Raw genomic sequence first — 23,552 nt, forward strand, 5'->3', positions numbered from 1 at the left:
TTAGAAAATGAAAAGGGGTTCCTGAGTGTTCTTTAAACCTGCTTCCAAATTTAGGGGCCATTTCTTACTTGGATCTGAGAAACTACGTTTTCTCAAAAAATAATTGATACTCCTAGCGTTGTGGCCCAGGAGCTAGCCTCTCCTTTTCATTCAGTCTAGTGGCCCTCAAGGACTCAGTTGATTCGGATTTCCACATTAGGGACCTGCCACATTACGTAAGTATACTTTACAAGGAGATAAGTAGATAACAAAACAGGGAGTCAAACCTCCTTCCATTAGCCGTCACACCCGGTAAGGAGTGTCCCTCCTTGGGCTCCCCGCAACCCCCCCCCACCGCCCCCGTGTCGCAGCAGTAAACTGTATGGGGGAGGGGACGCACTCTCAAACAGTCATCTCTTCCTCTTCAGGCCGCCAAAGCCGACCGCACCAGTCTCCTCCGCCCAAGCCCTTTCCCCTCCCCCGCCCCAGCCTGGGACTGAGCCAAACCCCACAGGAATGCAGCCCAGTCACATGCGTTGCGGCGGCGGCGGTGGACGTGCCTCTCCCCCCGCGCCCCAAGGAGACCCAGCGCCATCTTGCCCTGACGCAGTTACAAAAGTCACGGAAAAAATTGTGTCTCCTCCTCCGCGCCAGCGCCCTAAAGTTCCGCAGAGGCCGAGCCGGGGCCCTCACCTCGCGCAGGGACAGGAGAAAATGTCAGGGAAGAGCCTTGAGATTCCCTTCGCCACTGCTTGAGTTCCACATCGCCGGGGCAGCAACGAACTCCACCGTCACTTCTCCCTCTCTGCCTTTGCAACAGCCTCCCCCAACCACTCTCGCCCTACCCGCTGCTGCAGCATGAGGTCATCGCTAGCCAATCGCAACGCGCCCGACAGAACACATCAAGCGCTAATTGGCTGCATGAACCACCTCTGCCTCTCCCCACTCCGCCTACCAAAGGCTCCGGGTCGCAGTGAGGCAAGGACAAGACGGAAACCGCCATTTCGGGGAAAGACCCCGAAAACAGGAGCGGGAACCACCGTGCCATTTTAGTGGGGGGAAACCCATGTTTTATTCTTTGGTCTTGCCCTTTTTTTCTTCGAGATAACCGTCTACCCCTCCCCCATTGAACCAGTCACATAAAAAGAATTCCCTCTCCCGTCCCGCATTGTCCCTCTGGCTGGGAAGTCCGTCCCTGGGGCCAAAAGAAGTAGAAGACAGCGACGGCAACTGCAACGACAACGTTTTACCCCGATACACGGTGGCAGGGAGACGGCGCTGACGGTGGCTGTATTTTTCTTGCTGCTTCGCCCCCCCGACCTCTTCCGTTTCTCGCTCCTCCATCAGGACGGCGTTGGCCTCGCCAGCTCCTCTTTTATCCGGTGCTCGGAGCCTGCGCACTGGATCCTTCTCAGCCCCTAGTGGGTGTCGACTTACACCCTAACCGAGTTCAAGCAGCACTGGAGCCCTGACTGGGGAGGGGGGGGAGAGGGGGAGGCGAAGACCGGGACTGAGGTGGTTTGAGGAGTGGGGGAGAGTGCATTGATTTAGGAGGGTGATGGGAGAGGTGGTTCTTCCCAGGGCCTACCGTCATTCTCCCACCGTGTCGTGGCGTACCCAAGCTCACCGATAGGGATAGGGAAAAGGGGTAAAGAACCAATCTCACCAAATACCGAAATTTCCCCAAACCTTCGGTGAACTGTTGAATGTATCTTTTGTGAAAAAGACATATTCTGTCCACCTCTCCGCCTCCCGTTGCCTATCTTGGGACTTCAAGAAATGCAACGGCTGAGGGCGGCAGCCCATAAGCAAAATGGCGGCGGGCACCTTCGTCCCCACCCCCTCTGCCCCTGCGGAGCGGGGCGGGCGGGCCCCGTGCACTGGCCGCCGCCGCCGCGGCCGCCGCCGCCGTCGCCGCCGCGGCCCCCGCCGCCGTCGCCGCCATTTTCCCAGAGCAAGAGGCAGTGACACTGAGCGGGCGCAGGGGGCCGAATCGGAGACCGTACCTGAGCTCGGGAGCGGCAACAGAAAGGGCATAGACACTCTGAGCAGCTTCGCCGTGGCCTCTGCGTTCCTATTGACTGCCTGAGTGCCCCCTCCCCTACCTCTCGGTTGCTGAAGAGGCTGCGCGCTGCTGTTTGGGGAGGGGGTGTGTGGAGCCGGGTCCTGTGTCCGCAGTGTCTGCTGTCGGGTGGTCGTCTGATCGTGGAGGTGTGGAGAGACTGCTTGGTGGTCGAACAAATAACGGGGTTCGGGTCTCTGGTGTGTGAACAGCACAGGTCAGTGCCTGTCGTCTCTTTGGGAGTTCTTGGGGCTTGCGGGGTGAAGGGACGTGTGTTTCCAGGGGGAAGGGGCCTTCTCATCTTTATCCTCTCGGAGGGGGAGTCGACGTTGACTCTCAGATGCCTTGGATGGGGCAAGACTTGGCTTATTTGAATAGAATTTATTCTTTCTCTTCCCTCTCCTTAGAAAGGGAGCATTATGGCGGGTTTTAGGGTTGGGGAAGGAGAAACTGGCAGTTAAACCCCCTTGAGAGTGGGAGTTAGGGAGGGGGTGTACTCCTCCTTGGCAGCGGGTTAAGGCTGCTTGAGTGAGGAGAGAGGCTTGTGACTGTTAGGGTTTGTGTCGAAGTGGTCCCGGGAGCTGCCAGCCCTCCCTTCCCTCCACCGCATCTTGTTCAGGTACTAAAAAATATCTAGGCCTCATTTTCTTCTTCCATTTATTCACTGCCAGCCTCCGGTATAATTTTATCAGTACGAAGGGGGTTAAGAGAACGCCCTGGGTCTCTATCTCCCTTTGTGGGAGAACGAGACGGCTTCTCATCCTCTCCGGGAGAAGGTAAACCCGCCCCTGAGGTGGTCACCCCAGTACCCAGCCTTCTCAGTCTCCTCCCCCACTCCTGTTGTGGTTATCGCTGTCCTTTACTGTACCCGAGCCTTAGAATCCACAATATGGCACATTTCAGAAAAGCTTATTTTGACCAAGGGATCGGCACAAACACTGGCAGCAGGCACAGAAGAGAAACAAACGGTTCACTGTGCTAAACAGGGGAGGAGGGAGAGAAAAAACAATCCGGAGTGCTCTCTTCCACTGCCCTTAGTTTCGTGGAGATCTGTTTTTGCTAGGCTGTGTCTTAAAAACGATACCATTTAAAGTCAAAGAGAAATCGCTAGAGTTAGCTTTAGAGTAAACCCCGTTTTTTTCTGATTGCCCCTTTTTAGTGATGTGAATAACGTAAAGTGTTTGGAGTTCTGGAGACCTTGGAGAGAATTAGGTGAGGTGCATTAAGTTCTAGGCTGGAGATACCAATACCTAATTGGAAAGTAGTCCGTTTTTCCTTTTAATTTCCAAGATGGGGAGTAAAAAGTGAAATATCCCTCTTTTGTCCTTTACAGATTCTAAAAATGGCGGCCCCAGGCTGATGTTGTGGTAATCTAATCAGCTCGGGTCCTCCACACCCCATGCAGTGCGTTTGTCTGCAGCATATTACAGGCTTATTATGTTTACATGGAAAGACTGGGCTTTTTTTTCTTCCCTAAACCGTTTACAAAAATGTGTTGATTTTACTGCAAATTGCAATGCCGTGTTTTAGTTTATTGATTTTATTACCTTTTCCTGAGAGGCAAATAAAATGACACCACTTTGGGAAAAAATAGCACTCAGGTAGTCTTAGAAATTTCAATAGTGAGGCTAGGTACTCTTAAACATGAAAAAAATTATTCGGGCACAAATAATAGTTTTTGTTCAGTTTAATCCAAGCATCTTTTAGTCAGTATACCAAAGTAAATTAAAATGTTTAATATGTGTGTAAGGGCAACCTATTTTGTATGAATAGAGGTTTCAAACTAGAGTGAAATTGTTTTTCACCCATTTCTTGACCAATTTTGAGAATTTCGGCTTTTGTACTCTCACATTAATTTTTAGGGAGCTGTACAAACAAGCCTAAACCTGTTACTTCACAGGGTGTGGAGACGCTTGTTTTTCTCACTATTAAATTTTGCATTCCTTTTCTGCATATATTCCTTAAGAATTTTGTAAGTTAATTGTGTATTTTTTTTGATAAAATGAAGCTCCATGCGTTGCTGTCTCTTAATATTGTCTTATGGAATACTGTCATAATTATGTAGGTAAAGGTTTTAGTTCTTCATCCTCCTCACCCCCCACCACATGCCCATTTATCTATTATGGGATGTAGAATTTAGTCAGCTTTAATCGACTTTAAAGAAAAGCCATACTGTATTAGGGTCTTGAATTCACTTTGTGCTAATTTCAGCATCTTATAGGTTGAGGCAGAAAATTAAATGTTGTTGTTGAACTGTATTTTTTAAAGTATGAATGATGATTTCACCTCTTTAGTGGGAGGTTGATCTTTTTGGCCTGAACTAAGCAGTGAGATATGAGTGGGCAATTAATGGCATTTAATGACCATTCTCATTGTGAAGCAACTGAAAGATGAGTGCCTTTCAATCCAGTAGGACTTAAAAAGGTTGGAGAGTATACACCCTTTCATGATTCTCTTATTCTATTGTAAGTTATGCTTTAAAATATTTACAGTAGAAAAGAGAATCATGAAGTTCATATATGAACTAGATTTACAAGTTTCTATGCTGTAAGATAACTGTAGAGATAACTGGCACAGGGAATTTTATCATGGAAAACTAAGCACATAACCTTACTTAGAGTCTCTGAAATACTTCATTATAAAGTGAAATGTTGAGTTGTGTTGGGATTTGTGATATGCTGACTGATCATGTAAGTCTAGGTCCTTAACTGTTATGTTAAGATTATGCATTTTAAAGACTAAGTGGTTAAAAACTGTGGTTAAGAAGGTTGGTACTTTAAACTTACTATCTAATATGGGAAATTTAATTAATGTAGCCATAGAAGGAAACACTGTGTATACCATGTTTTTCTTGATAGTGACCTTGGTCAGGCCTAGACACGTAAAGCATTTGGACTTATTTGGCTTCAAACAACATCAAGTTAGAAATTGTAAGAAAAGCTGCCTTCATTCTACTAGTTTTCTTCATACTGGCTTCATTGCTTTGATTTTGTTTCTTTTTGTTTTAATGTTTTGGATCCTGTAAAACGAGACTTGCTTTTTTTAGTATATTGTACTTTATTTTAAATGGTTACTTTATAAATAACATGACTATAAATGTTTGTTTTTTATTAATGTACACCCCAGTTGATTATGCTTTATGTTAGGATTGTCGAGGTAAATTTTTTAAAGGGTTAGGCATTAATTTTGTTGCCAGAGTTTTGAAATGTTTGGTCCCTTGGGGGAAAACTAGTCAAATGGTCTTTGTTCTTAGGATAGTTGAGTTTCAGGGATTAGTTATCTATTTAAGTGGATTTATGGAAAATTGTAATGTAATTGGAGAGTAAACTTTATTTTTAGAGACTACATTTTGATCATACTTCCCTTTTGTTGTCAGTATGAGTTATAGGGTCCCTTTGATCTCATTTTAAGTTTAGAACCTTTTACAGGGCTTCTCCATTTTTCTTCAGTTTTTCAGGTCTCTGATAACTCTCCTACAATTTTGGCTTCTCTGTCTTCCTCACAACTTCTAGTCAGAAATTTTTTACCATATATACCACAGTAAGTTCTAAGACTTTTTCGATCTAAAAATAAAGAAGTGAGGAGAAAAGCCAGTTAATGAGTTAGGAGAAATTCTTCCCAGCATACATACCTTAGTGGTCATATCAAAATTATAACTTCTTAAATTGGTTTCTTATTTCTAAGGATAATATATGTATTTTCATGCATCAAATTCTTAAACCTATGGTTTTATTTTTAAAAGTGATTATGTACATCCTAAAGCTCTGCTTTTCTGGGAATTCACTACTGGGAATTAAATGTGTACTGCCATTGTGTCTTTGAAATGTATACAACCAATTGTACTTTGAAGAGCTATCAAAAACTGCTTAAGAAATGTTACAATGGAATTTTCATAGAAGACGCTATATTTATTTTTTTAAATATGTTAATAATGTGTAATAACTTTTTTAGCAGATGGTAGGTGCCCAATTTTTTGTTGAATTTAAAGCTTTTGTTTAAGTGAACACATTTACATCTCAAACATTCATGGTGATCAGGGGACTATTTTAAATACTTGTAATCTAGTGAGACTTTTTAATGTTGAATATAGAATTATTTTAACTTTACAGTAAGATCGTTTTTGTTCACTGGCAAAATAAAAAGGATACGATTTGAGATGTTGCTGTATAAATGTTAGCTGGCTTTTCGACTGGGTTTAATACTGCGGTGGCTCACTATCTCTTTTCTAACTTACACAAGTTGGGGGAGTATATAGAGACTACATTTTTATTAATATTTAAAGGATAATATTTTTGTATTACTTAAAAATTTATTTAATATGAAAGATTAATATTAGTGGTTAAAATTCTTTTTAAGTGCAGTAAATTTGAAGTAGATGGTATTTGACTATAAAAAAATTGCTGTTGCAACTAGTGACTTTTATTAAGAGGTAGAAATTAACCAAAATAATTTTTTTTTGTTATTGTGAACACTTATGCTAAATGCTACATTAAAAATCAAATGCTGGTGACTCAGGTTTAGTTAAATTTATTTGTGTCTTTAAGGATATGAAAAGATTTGTATTAATCATTGGTAACTTGCGCTTTTTTACTTAAATCAGAGTTAAGAGAACAGTGGTCTTATGTTTCACGTAATATGAAATCAGTTTTTTCCCCTTATGTATAGCTCATAAATCAAATTTTATTCTTAGAAGTTTAGGAAAGCCATTTTTGTATTTTAGGTGAATTTTACAACATCAAAAATCTGATTTGGTTATTTACCTAAACCGTTTTGGTGTTAGTCAATGTAACAGGTCAGTCACAGATTATTTTTAATTAAACATTTATTTTTGCATTTTAAAACTCACATTTAAATTCTCAAATGTGAAATATAGGTTTAAGAAAGGCCCTGTTTACAGATCAACATGAGAAATAAATGATTGTGCAGCTTTCTTTATTCTAGTTATACAACTGAAGAAGAGTTTTCTAGCAATTCTTAGATGATTGCTCAATTACAGTTAATCCAAAGTAATAAACATTCTTGGTCCCTAAGTTTGTTATTGAGAAAGATAATATTGAGTAATCACACCTGTGTTATATAGCCTATGTGATTGCAGCATTTAAGGTCTGAGCTTGTGGCAGAAAGCAAAGTAATAGAACAGTGGGATTGAATTAGTTTTGGTTAGTAGTAGCTATACTGTAATTTTAAAGTTCAAGTTCACATAATTATGTTATCTAACATTCTACCTGAGACCAGAAAAATTTTTAATTTTTTTATATCTGTGTTGACTTTTGTTTTCAAAGGATATTGAAAACATCATTCTTACTTAAAGACTTAAATAGAATTTACCCAGATTTCCATTTTTTCCACTGTTGGTCTAAGAATAAGGTGAAGCCTAGTGTCTGGTTTTTAGCATAAAGTGAGGAATGTGATTAGAAGAAGTAACATCACTTTTATGATATGGTCAGGAAAATAGTTTTTGTTTTTTTGGGTTTTTTTCCAGAAGTTCACACAGCAGGAGACTTTCTGTGAGAAAGATACAATCTTCTAATATATATATACTTTTTATTAATTTTTTTTAGAGAAGGGAAGGGAGAGAGAAAAAAGGAAAGAAACATCTATCAGTTGCCTCTTGAATGCCCCCAACTGGGGACCTGGCCTGCAACCCAGGCAGGTGCCCTGACCTAGAATTGAACCAGTGACCTTTCGGTTCTCAGGCAGGCCAGCGCTCAATCCACTGAACCACACCAGCCAGTGCTTCTAACAAGTTCTTATTTCACAGACTAATGATAAAATTTAATAGTTTCTACTTTTGAGTTTACAGAGAGACCTTGAATTGCTCATACCCGGTTTTATGTGTTGTTTAAAGAAAGATAGGGTTCAGGAATTTGAAAACACATTTCCTCTTCAATGATGTGCCAAAAGACGGGAAGATTCTTGATGTGAATGATTTAGGACTATAGCGATAAATTGATGGGGGAGTGGGGTGTGGTGTCTGAGGTTAGTCTGTTAGTCTGATACAAAGTTACTCTTCACCAAAAAAGATTGTTTCTTTTGGAATTATTTGTGTTTCTGCTTCTCTTGAAGGTGTATAATTGGTTGAATTGACACAGCCTTGTCACATCTTTTCATTAAGCCCCTACCAAAACAATATTTGTTTTTATTAAATTTATTGGGATGACATTGTTTAATGAAATTATGTAGATTTCAGATGTACAAGTTTGTAATACATCAACTGTATATTGTATTGTGTGGTCACTACCCCAAGTCAAGTCTCCTATCATGATTTATCCCACGCACACATGTGTAGACAGAAGATTAATTTAGGTACTGTTTGTTTGGCACCATTTATTTCTGTTTCTCAAAAGCCTGTTGTTAATAGGGCTTGTTTGGCTACCAGCAATAAATCAGCTCCAACTAGTTTAAGATTAGTTATAAGATTATAGGGAAATCTCACAGAATTTATTAGAAGAAAGTACAGTTGGGCCTCAAGAATTGGCAAAGTATCAGAGCCACTCACTATTCTCCATCTTGATCCTTCTAATTAACTATGACTAGTTGGGATAGGGTGTGTATTTATGGGGTGTGTGTGTGTGTGTGTGTGTGTGTGGAGGGTGGGTTGTTTCCTTGGATGGACAGCAAGAGAACGACCGACACTTCTAATTCATCTGTAAATTAATGTTTTTTTTCACAGATGTATTTGGGAGGGGCTCTTAAACTAACTAGAATCAAACTGATGCTTCTGTTTATATAAAAATATACATATATATGTTGAGGGATGCTTTTAAAATAACCTTTTTTATTTTAATTTTTTTATTTTCAAATAATTTTAAACTTACAGAAAAGTTTAAACATTCCTTGTACCCTTAACCCATATCTCTTTTTTTAACATTTTGTCACACTTGCTTTATTATTCTCTGTGCATAAATATAAACAAATCTGAGTCATTTGAGAGTAGATTGCATATTATCATGCCCTCTCACAGCCCTTAATACATTTCATTTGCATTTTGTAAGAACAAATAGTTTAGGTATCCAGAGTGGTTAAATTCAGGAAATTTAGCACTGATATAACACATTAAATTTGTCTATTAGTCTAAATTAGTCTATTGTCCATCGTCCATTTTTATCAATTGTCCCAATTATGCCCTTTATTAGCATTTTTTTTCTGGTACACTAGCTACTCCAGGGTCACAGATTGCATTTAGTTCTGAGGTCTCTTTAATTTCCTTTAATCTGGAAGAGTTCCTTGGCCTTTCTTTGTCTTTCGTGATAGTGGCAGGCTAGTTGTTTATACAGTGCCCCTCATTTTGGGTTTGTCTAAGATTTCTTCATAATTAGATTCAGATTTTGCACTTTTGGCTTGAATACTAGTAATATATGTGTTTTTGTCATCTTGAGGCACTTGATTTCTTTTACTCCTTACCCATATGTTCATTTTGATTGCTTGATTAAGGATTAAGTAGTTTCTCCATTGTCTATATCAGTGTTTCTTATTTTGCCATTATTAAGTACTTCCTGGGTAAATAGTTTGAGATTGTGTAAATATTCCATTCCTTGTCTCTCTGGGATTTAGTGTCTATTGATGATTCTTTTCTGAGTAAGATTTGCTGTGGTAGTTACAAATATATCAGGATTTTTAGCAGTGCCTTGTTTCTGGGTAATTGGGATTGTGGAAGTTTTATTATTTTTTTTTCTCTTCTGGTTTTTTGGTAATGCATGTGGGTCACTTTTGTAATCACAACAAATAAAAGAAATTTTGAGGAGGAAAAGTATAGATAATTTAGATAGTATTTCTGCACAGTTGTCTATTTAAATGGGATTTTAAATAATTTTTTGAATGATGGTCTAATTTGAAATCCGGAACACAGAAATTAGGTATCAATACTTAGATTGTTAAATTATTTTTTAATGACGTAGTTCCAGTTCCTCATTTAGTTTTTAGAATTATTGCTAAATGAGCCCTGAGTTATACTTGTTTAGGTTTATGATTTGCTACTAACACTAGCAGTTTGATATCTAACAAAAGCTGAAAATATGTATTTTAATTATTGTACTATTCCCCTTCCTCCATTACAACAATTCTTCATGTTAATTTTTTAAAAATATTTTTTTCTGAAATGATTGAGACAGGCTCTTTATATATATGTGTGCAAATCAATTCTTTTTAAAAAGGGGTTGGTGAGATGGTACGGCAGAGCATCAAACATCAGTAACTCATAGGACAAAGTAGTATATATTTTTTTGAAACTTGTAATTAAAGAAATACATACCCATTGTAGAAAAGTTCAGAAGGACAAGAGACAAGAAACAGCAAAAACATTTATTTAGACTTTAATTACATTATAATGATACTTTTATCAATTTAGCATATTTGCTTTCAGTGATAGCAAAATATTAGTAGTGAATTTGGATGATAATTTGAATTTCATACTGATTCAGGCCCTGGGTAACATTGAATGAAAATTATTAATTTAATTTCTTTGGAATTTTCAGAGACTGAGAAGAAAACTTTGAGAATCGTGAATACTTGTAGAGTGGAGATTATTATAGTCTCTAAAATTTAAAATGTGAGAAAATGAAGATAAAGCATATTTCAGAATAGTGAGTATCAATGAGAGAATACAGCAGATTCTTAGCATTTTATAGGTGTTTAATTAGCTTAAAAATTAGTTGAATCAACTGTATCTGTCTTAAGAGAATAAAAGTTCAGTTTGTAGCACTACCAAATCTATCCCATCATTTCCTTTTTTTAAAAAAATGTATTGTGTGAGCCCTGGCTGGTGTGGCTCATTGGATTGAGTGCCTGCCTGCAAACCAAAGGGTTCCCAGTTGAATTCCCAGTCAGGGCACATGCCTGGGTTGTGGGCCAGGTCCCCATTTTGGGGGGTGGGGTGGGGGGCAGGGGTCACATGAGAGACAACCATTCATTGATATTTCTGTCCCTTTCTCCCTCCATTTCTCTAAAAATAAATAAAGAAAAAAATAAAGTATTGGGTGAAAGGTGAAAAAACAAAACAAGTTCCATGATGAACTGTAGACTCTTCTTTTACATGAGAACCCCTGTCTTGGTGATTAAAGTTAAGAAACTAGAGTCAGAATGACTTGTGAAATATTTTTTTAAATATTTCTCATTGTGGCCTTATTGTGCTTATTAAAATGAACATTCTTGGCCTCCTTTCCAGACCTACATAATTACATCTAGTGGGGCATTGAATTGGCATTTTAGTACTAATCTCAGCTGATTTTTACAATGTTCTAGCTCTTCCCTTTTATTTTACAAGTAAACTGTGTCCCAGGGAGGTTAAATAAATTTCCCAAGGTCATACAGTTAGGTTGTGGTTGATTAAGGATTAAAATTTAGGTTCTCATATTTGGTGCTTTATACTTTTCTAAGAAACCATGCTGACTTGAGAAGCCAAGACACTATTTTTGGATCCTCTGAATAAGGGAGTACTGGTCTTTGTACAATATCATGTGACAGACCTTCTATATTTAGTGCTTCTGTACATTCCAATTCAAGATGATATGTTGGTTTTTCCAGAACCCATGTGTTATTTGGTAAAAAGCTTTGGATTGGAATTACAACAATACAAATTGGGATCAAGTTGTGGTGAGCCTTGAATCTAGGATAAGAATATGGACTCTGGGAGAACTACTGACAAATGAGCTTCGGGGAGTGACATACTGGAACATACTTATTTACCCCCCCCCCCACCCCATTTCTTAAGATTATGAAAGTAATGAAAATAATTCAAAGAGTACTTCTTAGAGGCAATATTGCCTGGAACTTAAGATTAGAAACCCTAGGGCCACACTGCTTTGGTTTGACTGTACTCAAACCAGGTTGCACTTCTGTATGACTTTTGGGCAAGTTACTTACCTTTTTGTGCCTTAATTTCTTGATCTACAAAGTGAAGATAATAATAGATTCTACCTTATAGAGTTGTTTTGAGAATTAAACAACTTAATATGTGTAATAATTAGTAGTAAGCTCTACAGCTGTAGACGTGTAGTTGTTTCTAGAAAAGAGTCTGATTCCCATCCCTAGTGTTTCTCATATGCTGAATATATATGTGTACACACATATATGTATAAATATATATTTATTTTTTAAAAAATATTTTATTACTTTTAGAGAGGGGAAAGGAGGGAGAAAAAGATGGAGGGAAACATCATTGTGAGGCTGCCTCTCACATGCCCCCCACTGGAGACCTGCCCTGTAACCCAGGCATGTGCCCTAGACTGGGAATCGAACCAGCGACCCTTTGGTTCACAGGGTGAACCAAATCAATTGAGTGCAGGGTAGGTTGGCACTCAGTCCACTGAGACACACCAGCCAGGGCTAAGATACACATTTATATATATAATTTTTTATGGTTCTTTGTTAACTCTCTGACTTTGATGAACTTGGAGATTTCTAGTCCCTATTTTTTAATATATAAATTCAGATTTCTTTTTTTAATCTAAAACAGAATGGATCCTATGATATTCTGTAGCTCTATTCATTTAGTATTCTGGAAATCTAAAAGTTCTCTTTTAGAATCAGACTCTGGTTTGTACAGTGGGGTTTATAGGACCAGATCTAGTTGAAATGACAGATTTCGTGTCCCTGGAACTTAACAGATACGGTGAAGTGTCGAGATTTAGTAACTTTGTTATCTTAAGAGATTTAAAGACATTCATTTATTTTTAGAGAGAGGGGAAGGAAGGGAGAAAGAGAGGAAGAAAAACATGGATGTGAGAGAGAGACATTGATTTGTTGCCTCTCATATGTGCCCAGACTGGCTTTATGGACCTTTGCTTTGTGGACTAGGCTCAACCAGCTGAGTCACACCAGTCAGAGCTCTCATGAGATTTAAATTGTTCTCCTCTGCTAGGAATTATACCCTATGAATCCTGAAACACCAATTCAAAAGAATCTATGCACCCCAATGTTCACAGCAGTGTTATTTACAATAGCCAAGCGCTGGAAACAGCCTAAGTGCCCATCCCCAAATGAGTGAATCAAAAAACTGTGGTACATTTACACAATGGAATACTACACAGCAGAAAGAAAGTAGGAACTCCTATCTTTCTCAATAGCATGGATGGAACTAGAGAGCAGTGAAATAAGCCATGCAGTGAAAGACAAATACCGTATGATCTCACCTATTAGTGGAACCTAATCAACAAAATGAGCAAGCAAAATAGAATTAGAGACATAGAAATAAAGAACAAACTGACAGTGATGGGGGGGTAGGGGGATTACAGGGGAAAGAAAGGGAGGGGTCAAGTCAGGGAACATGTATAAAGGACCCATGGACAAAGACAACAGTGGGCGGGGGTGTGGGAGGATAGAATATAGGAGAGGGGAGTGGGCAGGGCAGGGGAGAGCAATGGGGGGAAAAGGCAGACAACTGTCATTGAATAACAATACAATTTTTTTTTAAATTGTTGTTTTCTTTTGGACCAGTCTAATCCTGATAATAAAGTAGATTCATTGAGTGGCAAACAGTTAAATGCTCTCTATGTGAAGTATCCTGGTAGCTACTAATTTTGGCTTGCTAACCTTGCACATATTTCCTAAGGGAAGTTACTGATAATTGTGTTGGCTAATATCCCTGGATCATTTTGTGGAGTTTTAAAATTTTAGTCTTTAATTGTTTGGTGTATTGTAATCTATTTGCCTTATGTTAATAGTAACCTATTAGTTATACATTAATTAACTGCTTGAGTTTTGAATTCTGAGTTAAAACTGATGGATTTTTTAAATTACTGGTTTATATTTTGATGCTTTATTTTGAAACAGCTGTTAGATGCATAGTTTCCACAATTAAATCATCTACTTCACCCTATAACAAGCACTATGATATGTATATATTACCTCTGAAGCTTAGAACACAGTGGCTAAGATCCCACCAAAGTTGAGAAGGGAAAGAAAAGTTGAGAAGGAAAGAGAGAGGGAAAGAAACATGGATGTGAGAGAGACACACTGATTGGTTGCCCCTTGTACACATGCCAACCGGGACTGAACCCTCAACACAGGCATGTGCCTTGACTGGGAACCAAACCCACAACCTTTCAGTTCACAGGATGGTGCTCCAACTAACTGAGCCACACTGGCCAGGATTCTGGCAAACATTTTTGATACATATATCCTATATATAGCTGGGCATAGGAAATCAATCAGAAATGAATATTTAAATCCAAGATGAATGGAGAGTCATAATGGGCAGGATTGACCCTTGTGGGATAACCACAGCTTGGGATAATAAGGGAAAGAGAAGCAATTAGGAGGGAAAAAAAGGTTCTAGAAGGAAATCAATCACTAACATTCGTCAGTGGCAGGTATTTTGTTTTGTATTGTTTTGCTTTTAATATATGTTCATGTTCATCTAAAAGGGGAAGAGGGAGATTGAATGTGTTAAAGGGTATGTTTTAATCAAGATCAACTTAGGTGGTATCTTAGCCACTGTGTTCAAGGCTCTAGAGCTAATTTACAGGGCCTAGCAGAAGTAATGTCTGCTCAAGTGTGGTTGGTAGAGTAATATGGGTATAATAATTCATAGTTTTAATTTGAATATTTCACCTAAAATGTCATATGGTGTGCGTTAGTGTGATACTGTTGTTACAGATTTACATGTTTATGATTTTGTAATAAAAAAGGGACGTAATTTGCACTGAACCCAGTATAAATATCTTAGTGCTTGCTGTTGTGTCAAGTAGATGATTTAATTGTAGAAACTATGCACCTAACAGCTGTTTCAAAATAAAGTGTCAAAATATAAACCAGTGATTAAAAATTATACATTATTTAGGAGGTTACAAAGGGAAGAGATTAGTGTGGAGTAAGTTTTATAGCTGGAATAGTTTTTTGAGTTAAACTGGTCAGATTTTTGTTTATAGATTAGGAAACAGTCTTCAGGAGGTTCATCTACTACAGACCTCAAAAGGTAGTTTTGTGGCAGTGGTGTTTAAGTTGGGATGTCAAGAAGGCTTCAGGAAAGCATTGGTACTTAAGTGATCCTTGCAAGTTTAATAAGATATTTATTTGGTGGGATGGATATAAATAAAAATAACTTTAGAAAGTTTGAGCAAGGATATACCAACAGTAGGAAAGAAACTGGCATAATCAAGAGATTTATATATTTGAATAATAATATGGAATTAAGTTAACCTGGTAAATTCCAAGATTAGGAACTTGACTGAGTACTGTGAGATACTATGCTCTTTTGAAGAGGGCAAAGTTAGGAAACTAGTGGGTTTTGAAGTATATGCTGTTCAGTGTTTAAGCAGCTGTAAAATAGAGCACTGAAGTGAATGTCCACCCCCTACCCCCCACCCCCTGCCTTTTTTAAAATAAGACATCTGGGTCACAGCCCAAACCTACTAAATCAGTATCTCGGGTGAAGACTAGGAATATGTCAATTTTAAACTGTGAACCTCAGGTACATGAAAAATAGCAGTCTGTGGGTCTGTGTTTGAGAACCACTGGTTTAAAGGTCAAGTTAGATTACAGAGAGACCATTTAGAAAATTATTCTGGTAGTCTTGGTCTGAGGTAAAATGTAGATGGATCAGAAAGATTTGTTTAGACTCTATTAGATTTGATGTACAGTGTTTTTAGATAGGGAAAGAAGAAGACTCAAGTCCTCTAGTCTAAAAGAAATGGTTCAAAATAGTTATAGAAGAAATAGATAATTCTGGAGTATGAGTAGTATATTATTTTACTTGAGATTAGAGTAAAGATTGAGAGAATAAAAGTATTACCAATTTTGTTGTAGTCAAAAAGGATGCCTTACCTGGCAGCATACATATTTGAATGCAAAAAAAGCAAGAATAAACCACCTTATTAATAGTTTATATAAGAGCCCTGGCTGGTGTGGCTCAGTGGATTGAGTGCTGACCTGTGAACCAAAGGTTCTCTGGTTCAATTCCCAGTCAGGGAACGTTCCTGGGTTGTGGGCCAGGTCCCCAATAGAGGGTATGTGAGAGACAACCACACATTGATGTTTCTTTCCCGTCTTCCTCCCATCCCCTCTCTCTAAAAACGAGTAAAATCTTTTAAAAAATAGTCTGTATAAGAGATGTATGTGACTAAAAGGTATATGCAGGAATTTTGTTGTTTTATTTTTAATTGCAACCAACTTAACACTACTTTTTTGGAAGAGTATTGTTTTCTTCCAGTGATATTTTCATACTTTTCTCCAGAAAGCCTTAGGCTTTTCATGGAACTTAACTGTTATGTGGAGGATGTGCAAGCAGGAACATACCCTTACCACTCTCTTTAATGACAGGCAGAAAAATATCATAATAAATATGAGGTACAAATGCCTTCTGTACCCATTATCAGACATCACTAATCACTTGTGGCCTTCATTGGTAAAAGCATAGGAGATTAAAGTATTTTTTCATTCTAGATTCAAAATAGATGCTTACATTTCTGTGTATGGTATCATTTGTAGGGAAGTTTCTATCAGTAGTCAAAAAAAGTTTGAAAGTCACCATAGTAACGTAATTTGTAAAATAAATTTGTAATTTTGAGGTAATTTTAGACTCACATGCAGTTGTAAAGTATAATACAGAGAAACTTTTGTGTATCCTTTGTCCAGTTCCCTACAACAGTAACATCTTCTAAAACAAATGGATTCATGACCAGAATATTTTTTTGCCCAGATATTTTATTTTTTATTGAATTTATTGGGGTGGGATTGGTTCATAAGACCATTTCAAGTGTACAACTCAACAAGACACTGCATTGTGTGCCTGTCAGTCAAAAGAAAGTCTCTTTTTGTCCTCACTTATCCTCTTTGTCCACTTCCATCTACCCTCACCCCGCTTTCCCTCTCACTGTCACCACACTGTTGTCTGTGTCTGTGATCGTATATACACATATATATATTTTGCCTAATTTCTTCATCTTCTTTCATCCAGCCCCCAAACCCCGCCCCCGACAGCTGTCAGTCTGTTTCATGTATCCCTGCCTCTGTTTCTGTTTTGTTTGCATGACCAGAATATTGACATTAATAATGACCCACACATTTTTGTTCAGATTTCCCCAGTTTAATTTTTAGTTGGGTGTATGTGTATATTTATCACATGTGTAGGTTCCTATATCCACTGCCACAGTTAAGATATAGAACAGTTCCATCACCACAAGGATCTCTGGTATTGCTCTCTTGTAACTATATTAATCTGTTTTTATTTTCTATAATTTGTCATTGAAGAAATGGTATATATGTGGAATCATATATAGTATGTGACCTTTTGGGATTGGCTTTTTTCCCCCACTGAGTATAATTTCTTTGAGATTTGTCTAAGCTGTTGTGTGTATCAGTTGTTTCTTCCTTTATGTTGCTAAGTAGTGTTCTTATTTTCCTATTTGGTAGTTACCACATAGAATATGGAGCTTCAGAATTTTCCTTTCAAATATATAGAACATGCTATCTCTCATTTCTCCTGTTAATCTCCCTGACTCTGTTTTCTCCTACTGTCTCAATCCCCAGCTCTCCCAGGTCTTCCGAAAGTACAATTCAAAACTTCCTCATGTCGATAACAATATTATCTTTTACCTGAAGTTTTAGAATCCATTAGGTATGTGGTGTTATACCTTATAGTGCTCCCTACCTTTTTAAGTAAAAGTAAATTTTATGTGATTATTATGAGTTTGAAAATTCTTTTTCTTCTGCAGTTGTATGGTGAGCAGTATATTCTAAGATATATAGTTGTGGGCAATATGGCAAGTAAAAGGTGGGAATAGGTAACTTTTTTTCTTTTTTAAAATCCTCACCTGAGGATATGTTTATTGATTTTTTTAGAGAGAGAGAAACATCGATGTGAGAGAGAAACATTGATTGGTTGCTTCCTGTATGTGCCCTGACTGGGAATTGAACCCACAGCCTTTTAGTGTATGGGACAACCCTCCACCCAACTGAGCCACCCAGCCAGGGCAATAGGTAACTGTTTTAGAATGAAATCACTTTTTTTAGTTTTATTCTTTGGTACATACAAAGATTGAACTCATTCAACAGTTTTGCATGTGTAGGGAAAAAAATTGTATATTTATACCTGTAAAATCTGATCTAACCAGATTTTAACCACTGAATTGCCACTTGCATGAAAGTCCACATTTTACCAGATTTTAACAGATTTTAGTGATCTCCAACACTTTGGGGCATGACAAATGTTAATAAAAAATAATAGCAATGGTGCATAAGCAACTGGATAGTATTGAAATTAATTGTGTTAATTCGAGGGTGTTTTAGGGTTGTGATGGAATATTCCAGTACTTTAGCTAGTTGCAGAATTAGGGCTTAGAATAGCTTCCCCAAAACCCTGGTAGAAAGACACTGCCTTAAAAAATGCAAACCAAATAGTTCACTGTATCATATTCATACATACATATTTTGAATTAATGGACTTTATTTTTTAGAGCAATTTAAGGTTTACCTCAGAATTGAGTGGAAAGTACAGAGTTTCCATATACCTCCTCCCCACACACAGGCACAGCCTTGCCCACCATCAACATTCTTCATCGTTATGGTACATTTGTCATATTCAGTGAACCAACATTGACATGTCCTTATCAACCAAAGTGTGTGGTTTTACATTATGGTTTACTCCTTGTGTTCATGTATTTTTTTTTTTAAGGTCATTCTTCTTGATACTTTACTTTGATTCTAATATCAAATCTATAGTGAGCTTAAAGGTATAGTAAACTGGGCTACAAGATAAACTGATATGGAGTTCTAAAAACTGGTTGATTTAGGAGAGTGCATCCTTCATTCTTGATTATATAGGGATGATTTGGTCCTCATTGGGTATTACCATAAGGAGTGTCATTGGTTTATTAATTTATTTATATTTAATCTTTATTTTTTCCATTACCATTTAGCCCACTTAGAATCCCCTCCCACCAGCAATCGCCACACTGTTGTCCATGTCTTGAGTCCTTTTTCCATTTTGCTCCTTGGTATATCCTTTAAAGAGCTTAATCTTATCAAGCCAATCTGTTTTGGCAAAAAAAAAAAAATCTGTAAAAAGGGTTTCAGGGTCTGTATGGCCCATGTACCGTATTTTGCCATGTATAATGCGTTCCCATGTTTTGGGCCCAAACTTTGAGGAAAAAAATCTTTCATTTTCATTTTTTAATTCGATTTTTTTGTTTATTTATATTTAGGAACAACAGAGATTATTGTATTCCAGGGTATTATTTTGCATATGGACATCATCATTGCTTTCTAGAGTTATACTTTTAATGCATAAGCATAAAAAAAGAATTAAAAACATTTATATAGGTATGGAATTAGTACACTATAATACACACCCTTAATTTTCCCTCAAGAATTTGGGGGGAAAGTGCACATTATACATGGCAAAATGTATTTAACTGTTACTCTGTATACAGATTTTTAGCTTAAGATTATAACTGAAATGGTGTTTTTGGAGTTTGTAATAAAGAGGTTTGACTGTTGACTCCCCCTGCCTCCCCCAATGTTACTGGGTTGGCCAAAAATTTCATTTGGTTTCAGAGTAAAAATAAAAGACATTTTTCATTTTCTCCAATAATTTTGTTAAACAACATATTCACCGTTTTGTTCTACAGCCTTCTGTCATCTTTTAGGCAACTTCATAATTTCGTCTTCCCAAATTTTTTTATCTTTTTGAAGAAAGAACTGTTTAAGGTGCCTTTTGCAGTCTTCAGGGAATTGAAATGTTTTCCATTAAGGGAATTTTATACAGACCAAAATAAGTGGAAATCTGAAGGTGTGGTGTCTGGTGAATACAGTAGATGAATCAGAACTTCCTAGCCAAGCTGTAACAGTTTTTGCCTGGTCATCAAAGAAACATGTGGTCTTGTGTTATCCTGATGGAAGATTACATGTTTTCTGTTGGCTAATTTCAGATGTTTTTCGTTGAGTGCTGCTTTCAGTTGGTCTAGTTGGGAGCAGTACTTGTTGGAACTAATTGTTTGGTTTTCTGGAAGGAGCTCATAAAGCAGACTTCCCAGTCCCACCATATACACATTACCTTCCTTGGATGAAGACCAGCCTTTGGTATGTGTGGTTGGTGGTGGTTCATTTCTCTTGCCCCTGGATCTCTTCTGTTCCATATTATTGTAGAGTATCCACTTTCCATCGCCCATCACAATTTGTTTTAAAAAACAGAACTTTTTGTTACGTTTAAGTAGAGAGTCACATGTGGAAATATGGTCAAGAAGGGTTTTTTTTTTCCACTTAAGTAGAACCCAAATATCGAAGCAATTAACACAACCAAGCTGGTGCAGATGATTTTCAGTGCTTGATTTGGATATTTTGAGAATGTTGGTTGTCTCCTGTGTGGTATAACATTGATTGCTCTCAGTTAATGCCTCAGATGATTCCTGTCAACTTCAACTGGTCTGTCCGATTGTGGAGCATCTTCCAGTGAGAAATCTCCAGCATGAAACTTGGCAAACCACTTCAGACATGTTTGATCAGTCACAGTACCTTCTCCATACACTGCACAAATCTTTTTTTTTTTTTTTTTGAGTTCCAGTTGTGTTTTTACCTTTCTTAAAATAATAAAGCATAATATGCCAACAATGTTGCTTATTTTCTTCCATCTTCAATATTAACATGGCTACACAAGAATTCATCAATTTTGATGCTGTTTTTTTTTTTTTTTTTTTAAATGCACGCTGACATGACAGCTGTCACAATACAATCTAACAGAATTGTTTTGAATAAGTTAAAGACAACTAAGGACCACTAGAGCCATCTTATGGAAAAAACCTGATTGAACTGTTTGGCCAGCCCAATATTTTGTATTAGTTTCACTTGTACAGAACAGTGGTTAGGCAGTGTGTAATAAAGAGGTTTGTCTGTTGCCCTGGCTGGGGCTCAGTTAGTTGGAGTGTTGTCTCCTACACCAAAAGGTTGTGGGTTCAGTTCCAAGTTAGGGCAGATACCAAGGTTCAGGTCGGTCCCGGGTCAGGGTGCATACAGGAGGCAACCAACTGATGTTCTTTCTCTCTTCCTCCCCATAACCCCCAGACTTGGTTCCTCGGTTCCTCTCTCAGTAACATCAGTAAACATTGTCTGGAATGGATCAGAACTTCTTAATAGTGTACTTGAACTTCACAAATATAATAAATGAGAATTGTTCTCTAATACTTGTCTTTTAATGACTAAATATGTATGTAATTCTCAGAAATCTTACCTGGTTATCATAGAAAACACTTAAGTGCCATACAAAATCCTTAAAACAATTCATATATACTGTGTTCTATGATTATTCCTATTTACAAATGAGGAACTAAGGCTTCAAAAGAATAAGTAACCATTATTGATAAGTGGCAGATTTTGAAAGCTGAATGGTTGTTACTTTGATACTGAATTTTATGTAGTTACAGTTGGGTGGAATTTTACTAAACATGATAGTGAAACTGTGAAACTTTTCTAATTAAAAACTTTTTTTAAAGATTGTATTTATTTATTTTTAGAGAGAGGTGAAGGGAAGGAGAGAGGGAGAGAAATACCAGTGTGTGGTTGCCTCTTGCACACCCCCTTCTGGGGACCTGGCCCGCAACCCAGGCGTGTGCTATGACTGGGAATCAAACTGGTGACCCTTTAGTTCTCAGCCCAAGCTCAGTCCACTGAGCTACACCAGCCAGGGCAAAATAGTAAAACTCTCATAGGACAACAAAATGTGCTTTTTGAACATTTATATATAGGTTTTCATTTTTCTTTTCTTAATTGAATTTATTGGGGTAGCACTGGGTAACAAATTTGTACAGGTTTTGGGTGCTCAGTTCTATAACACATCATCTACACACTGTATTGTGTGTTTACTACCCAAAGTCATGTCTCTGTCTATCAACATTTATCACCCCATACCTTCTTCTACCTCCTCTCAACTCCCAAGGTCCACTAACAGTAACCCTGACTATGAAAAGACAGATTTTTTTAAGAGATTTTATTTGCTAAAAAAAATATTAGTGTAAGTTGAATTGGTGAAATTCTTTGTCTCCAGGGGCCAAATGGCTATTTAAGGGAGCCTCAAGTTAAAAAAAATTATTTTGAGTTAATATTTAAATGGTTAGATTGATAGTCTTTGCTTCACAAATAGTTCTGTTTAGAAGTAAGGGGATATACTTAAGCATACATTAGTAAATCTCAAATTTGGAGCATGGTTCCCTTAATTTATGGATTGTTTTTAATTCACTAGTGAGGTATGTGTTCCTGTCAATATATGGAATTCGAAGATCTGTATTTTTCTATTATGTGATTAGCACTAACCCTGAAATATTTTAAACACAAATTTTAGACTTGAAATCCACGCATCTGTACCTTTGCAGTGTTTTAATTCATTGTTATGGAATGTGTTTAAGTTTATAAGTAGATCAGGTTTGGGGGAGGAACAAGGTGGGTTTTGATTATGTTCTTTCATTTAGTGTGCCAGATGTTCTGGAGTGAGACATTTATGTATTTATTTAATTTCTCCTCTTTTTGAGAAAGGCAGTTGTCAGTTTTTTACCCATAATTCTAGATTATTTATTTTACCAGTCATCTGGCAAATTTTAATTTCAAGCATACTAATGTGTCGGTTATGGAATCAGACTGCCAAGGGTCAAATCCTGATTCTATTATTTATTAGCTGTGGAACTTTGTGCATGTTTAACCTCTCTGTCATAGTTGTAAAATGGGGGTAATAAACATACAACATAGGCTCTTTGTAAGGATTAAGCATTGTAAGCACTGAGTGTTTGTTAGAACTGTTATAACCTCAGTTGAGAAGGATTTAAGTATCAGGTTAGTGCTCATACAGCACTGTCTGATATTAATATTAATACTAATACCCAGTTGGAGCTCATAATTCATTCCATTGTCAATCTTTTTTAGCTTTTTAGAGTCTGATATTTATTCCTTTGTTTTGATTATCCGGAATAATTCTGTTACTGTACTTGGACTAAGATTTAACTGTAAGATTATCAACCTAACTAACTCATTTAAGTTGAAGCCCAGAATAGTGAAGTGACTTTCGCAAAGTTTCATAGATAGTAACTTGGTAATAGATCCTGAGCAGCAAGTATTCTTTTTATTATACCTTAGCTACTATAAATAAAAAACCTTTTTTTAAAAAAGGTTTTTATTTACTTTTTAGAGAGGGGGAAGAGAGGGAGAGAAACATTGATGTGCGAGAGATACATTGATTGGTTGCCTCTCACAATCCCCAATTGGGGATCCTGGCTCCCAATCCAGGCATGTGCCCTGACTGGGAATTGAACCAGTAACCTTTTGGTACATAGGCCAACACTCAATCTACTGAGCCATACCAGCCAGAGCTAGCTAAAAAAATCTTAAATGAATAATGAGGGCAGTTTTATTTCTGATTTAAAATGAAGTCTCTGGTTTGTGGTCCCTTACAATTTCTTTCAACTTTCTTTATTTCATTTCTATTAGTAGTTCAGCTCAAAATTAACCCACCTATTCTCTTAGTGATATATGTCCAAATACAAACATTGAGTTAATTTTAAATATTTGTTGAGCTCTGGGTAAGGTGCTTATCAAG

General features: G+C 37.6%; 1 protein-coding gene across 5 annotated transcripts in view; it reads left to right on the plus strand.

Annotated features, from left to right (window-relative positions):
* The first annotated feature begins 1,895 nt into the window (after nucleotides 1-1,895).
* Nucleotides 1,896-23,552, plus strand: part of KMT2E (lysine methyltransferase 2E (inactive)) — an 89,684-nt gene continuing 68,027 nt past the window's right edge. The window contains exon 1 of one of the 5 annotated variants that reach the window (XM_028525180.2): nucleotides 1,896-2,258. The gene's annotated coding sequence lies outside the window, so the exon portion shown is untranslated. Of the gene's footprint in view, nucleotides 2,259-17,922; nucleotides 17,957-23,552 lie in introns of those variants that run through there. The other 4 variants (XM_028525179.2, XM_028525182.2, XM_036010740.1 and 1 more) reach the window with 4 other exon arrangements.

The sequence above is a fragment of the Phyllostomus discolor genome, chromosome 10, assembly GCF_004126475.2.
Source record: "Phyllostomus discolor isolate MPI-MPIP mPhyDis1 chromosome 10, mPhyDis1.pri.v3, whole genome shotgun sequence".
NCBI classification, from domain to species: Eukaryota; Metazoa; Chordata; class Mammalia; order Chiroptera; family Phyllostomidae; genus Phyllostomus; species Phyllostomus discolor.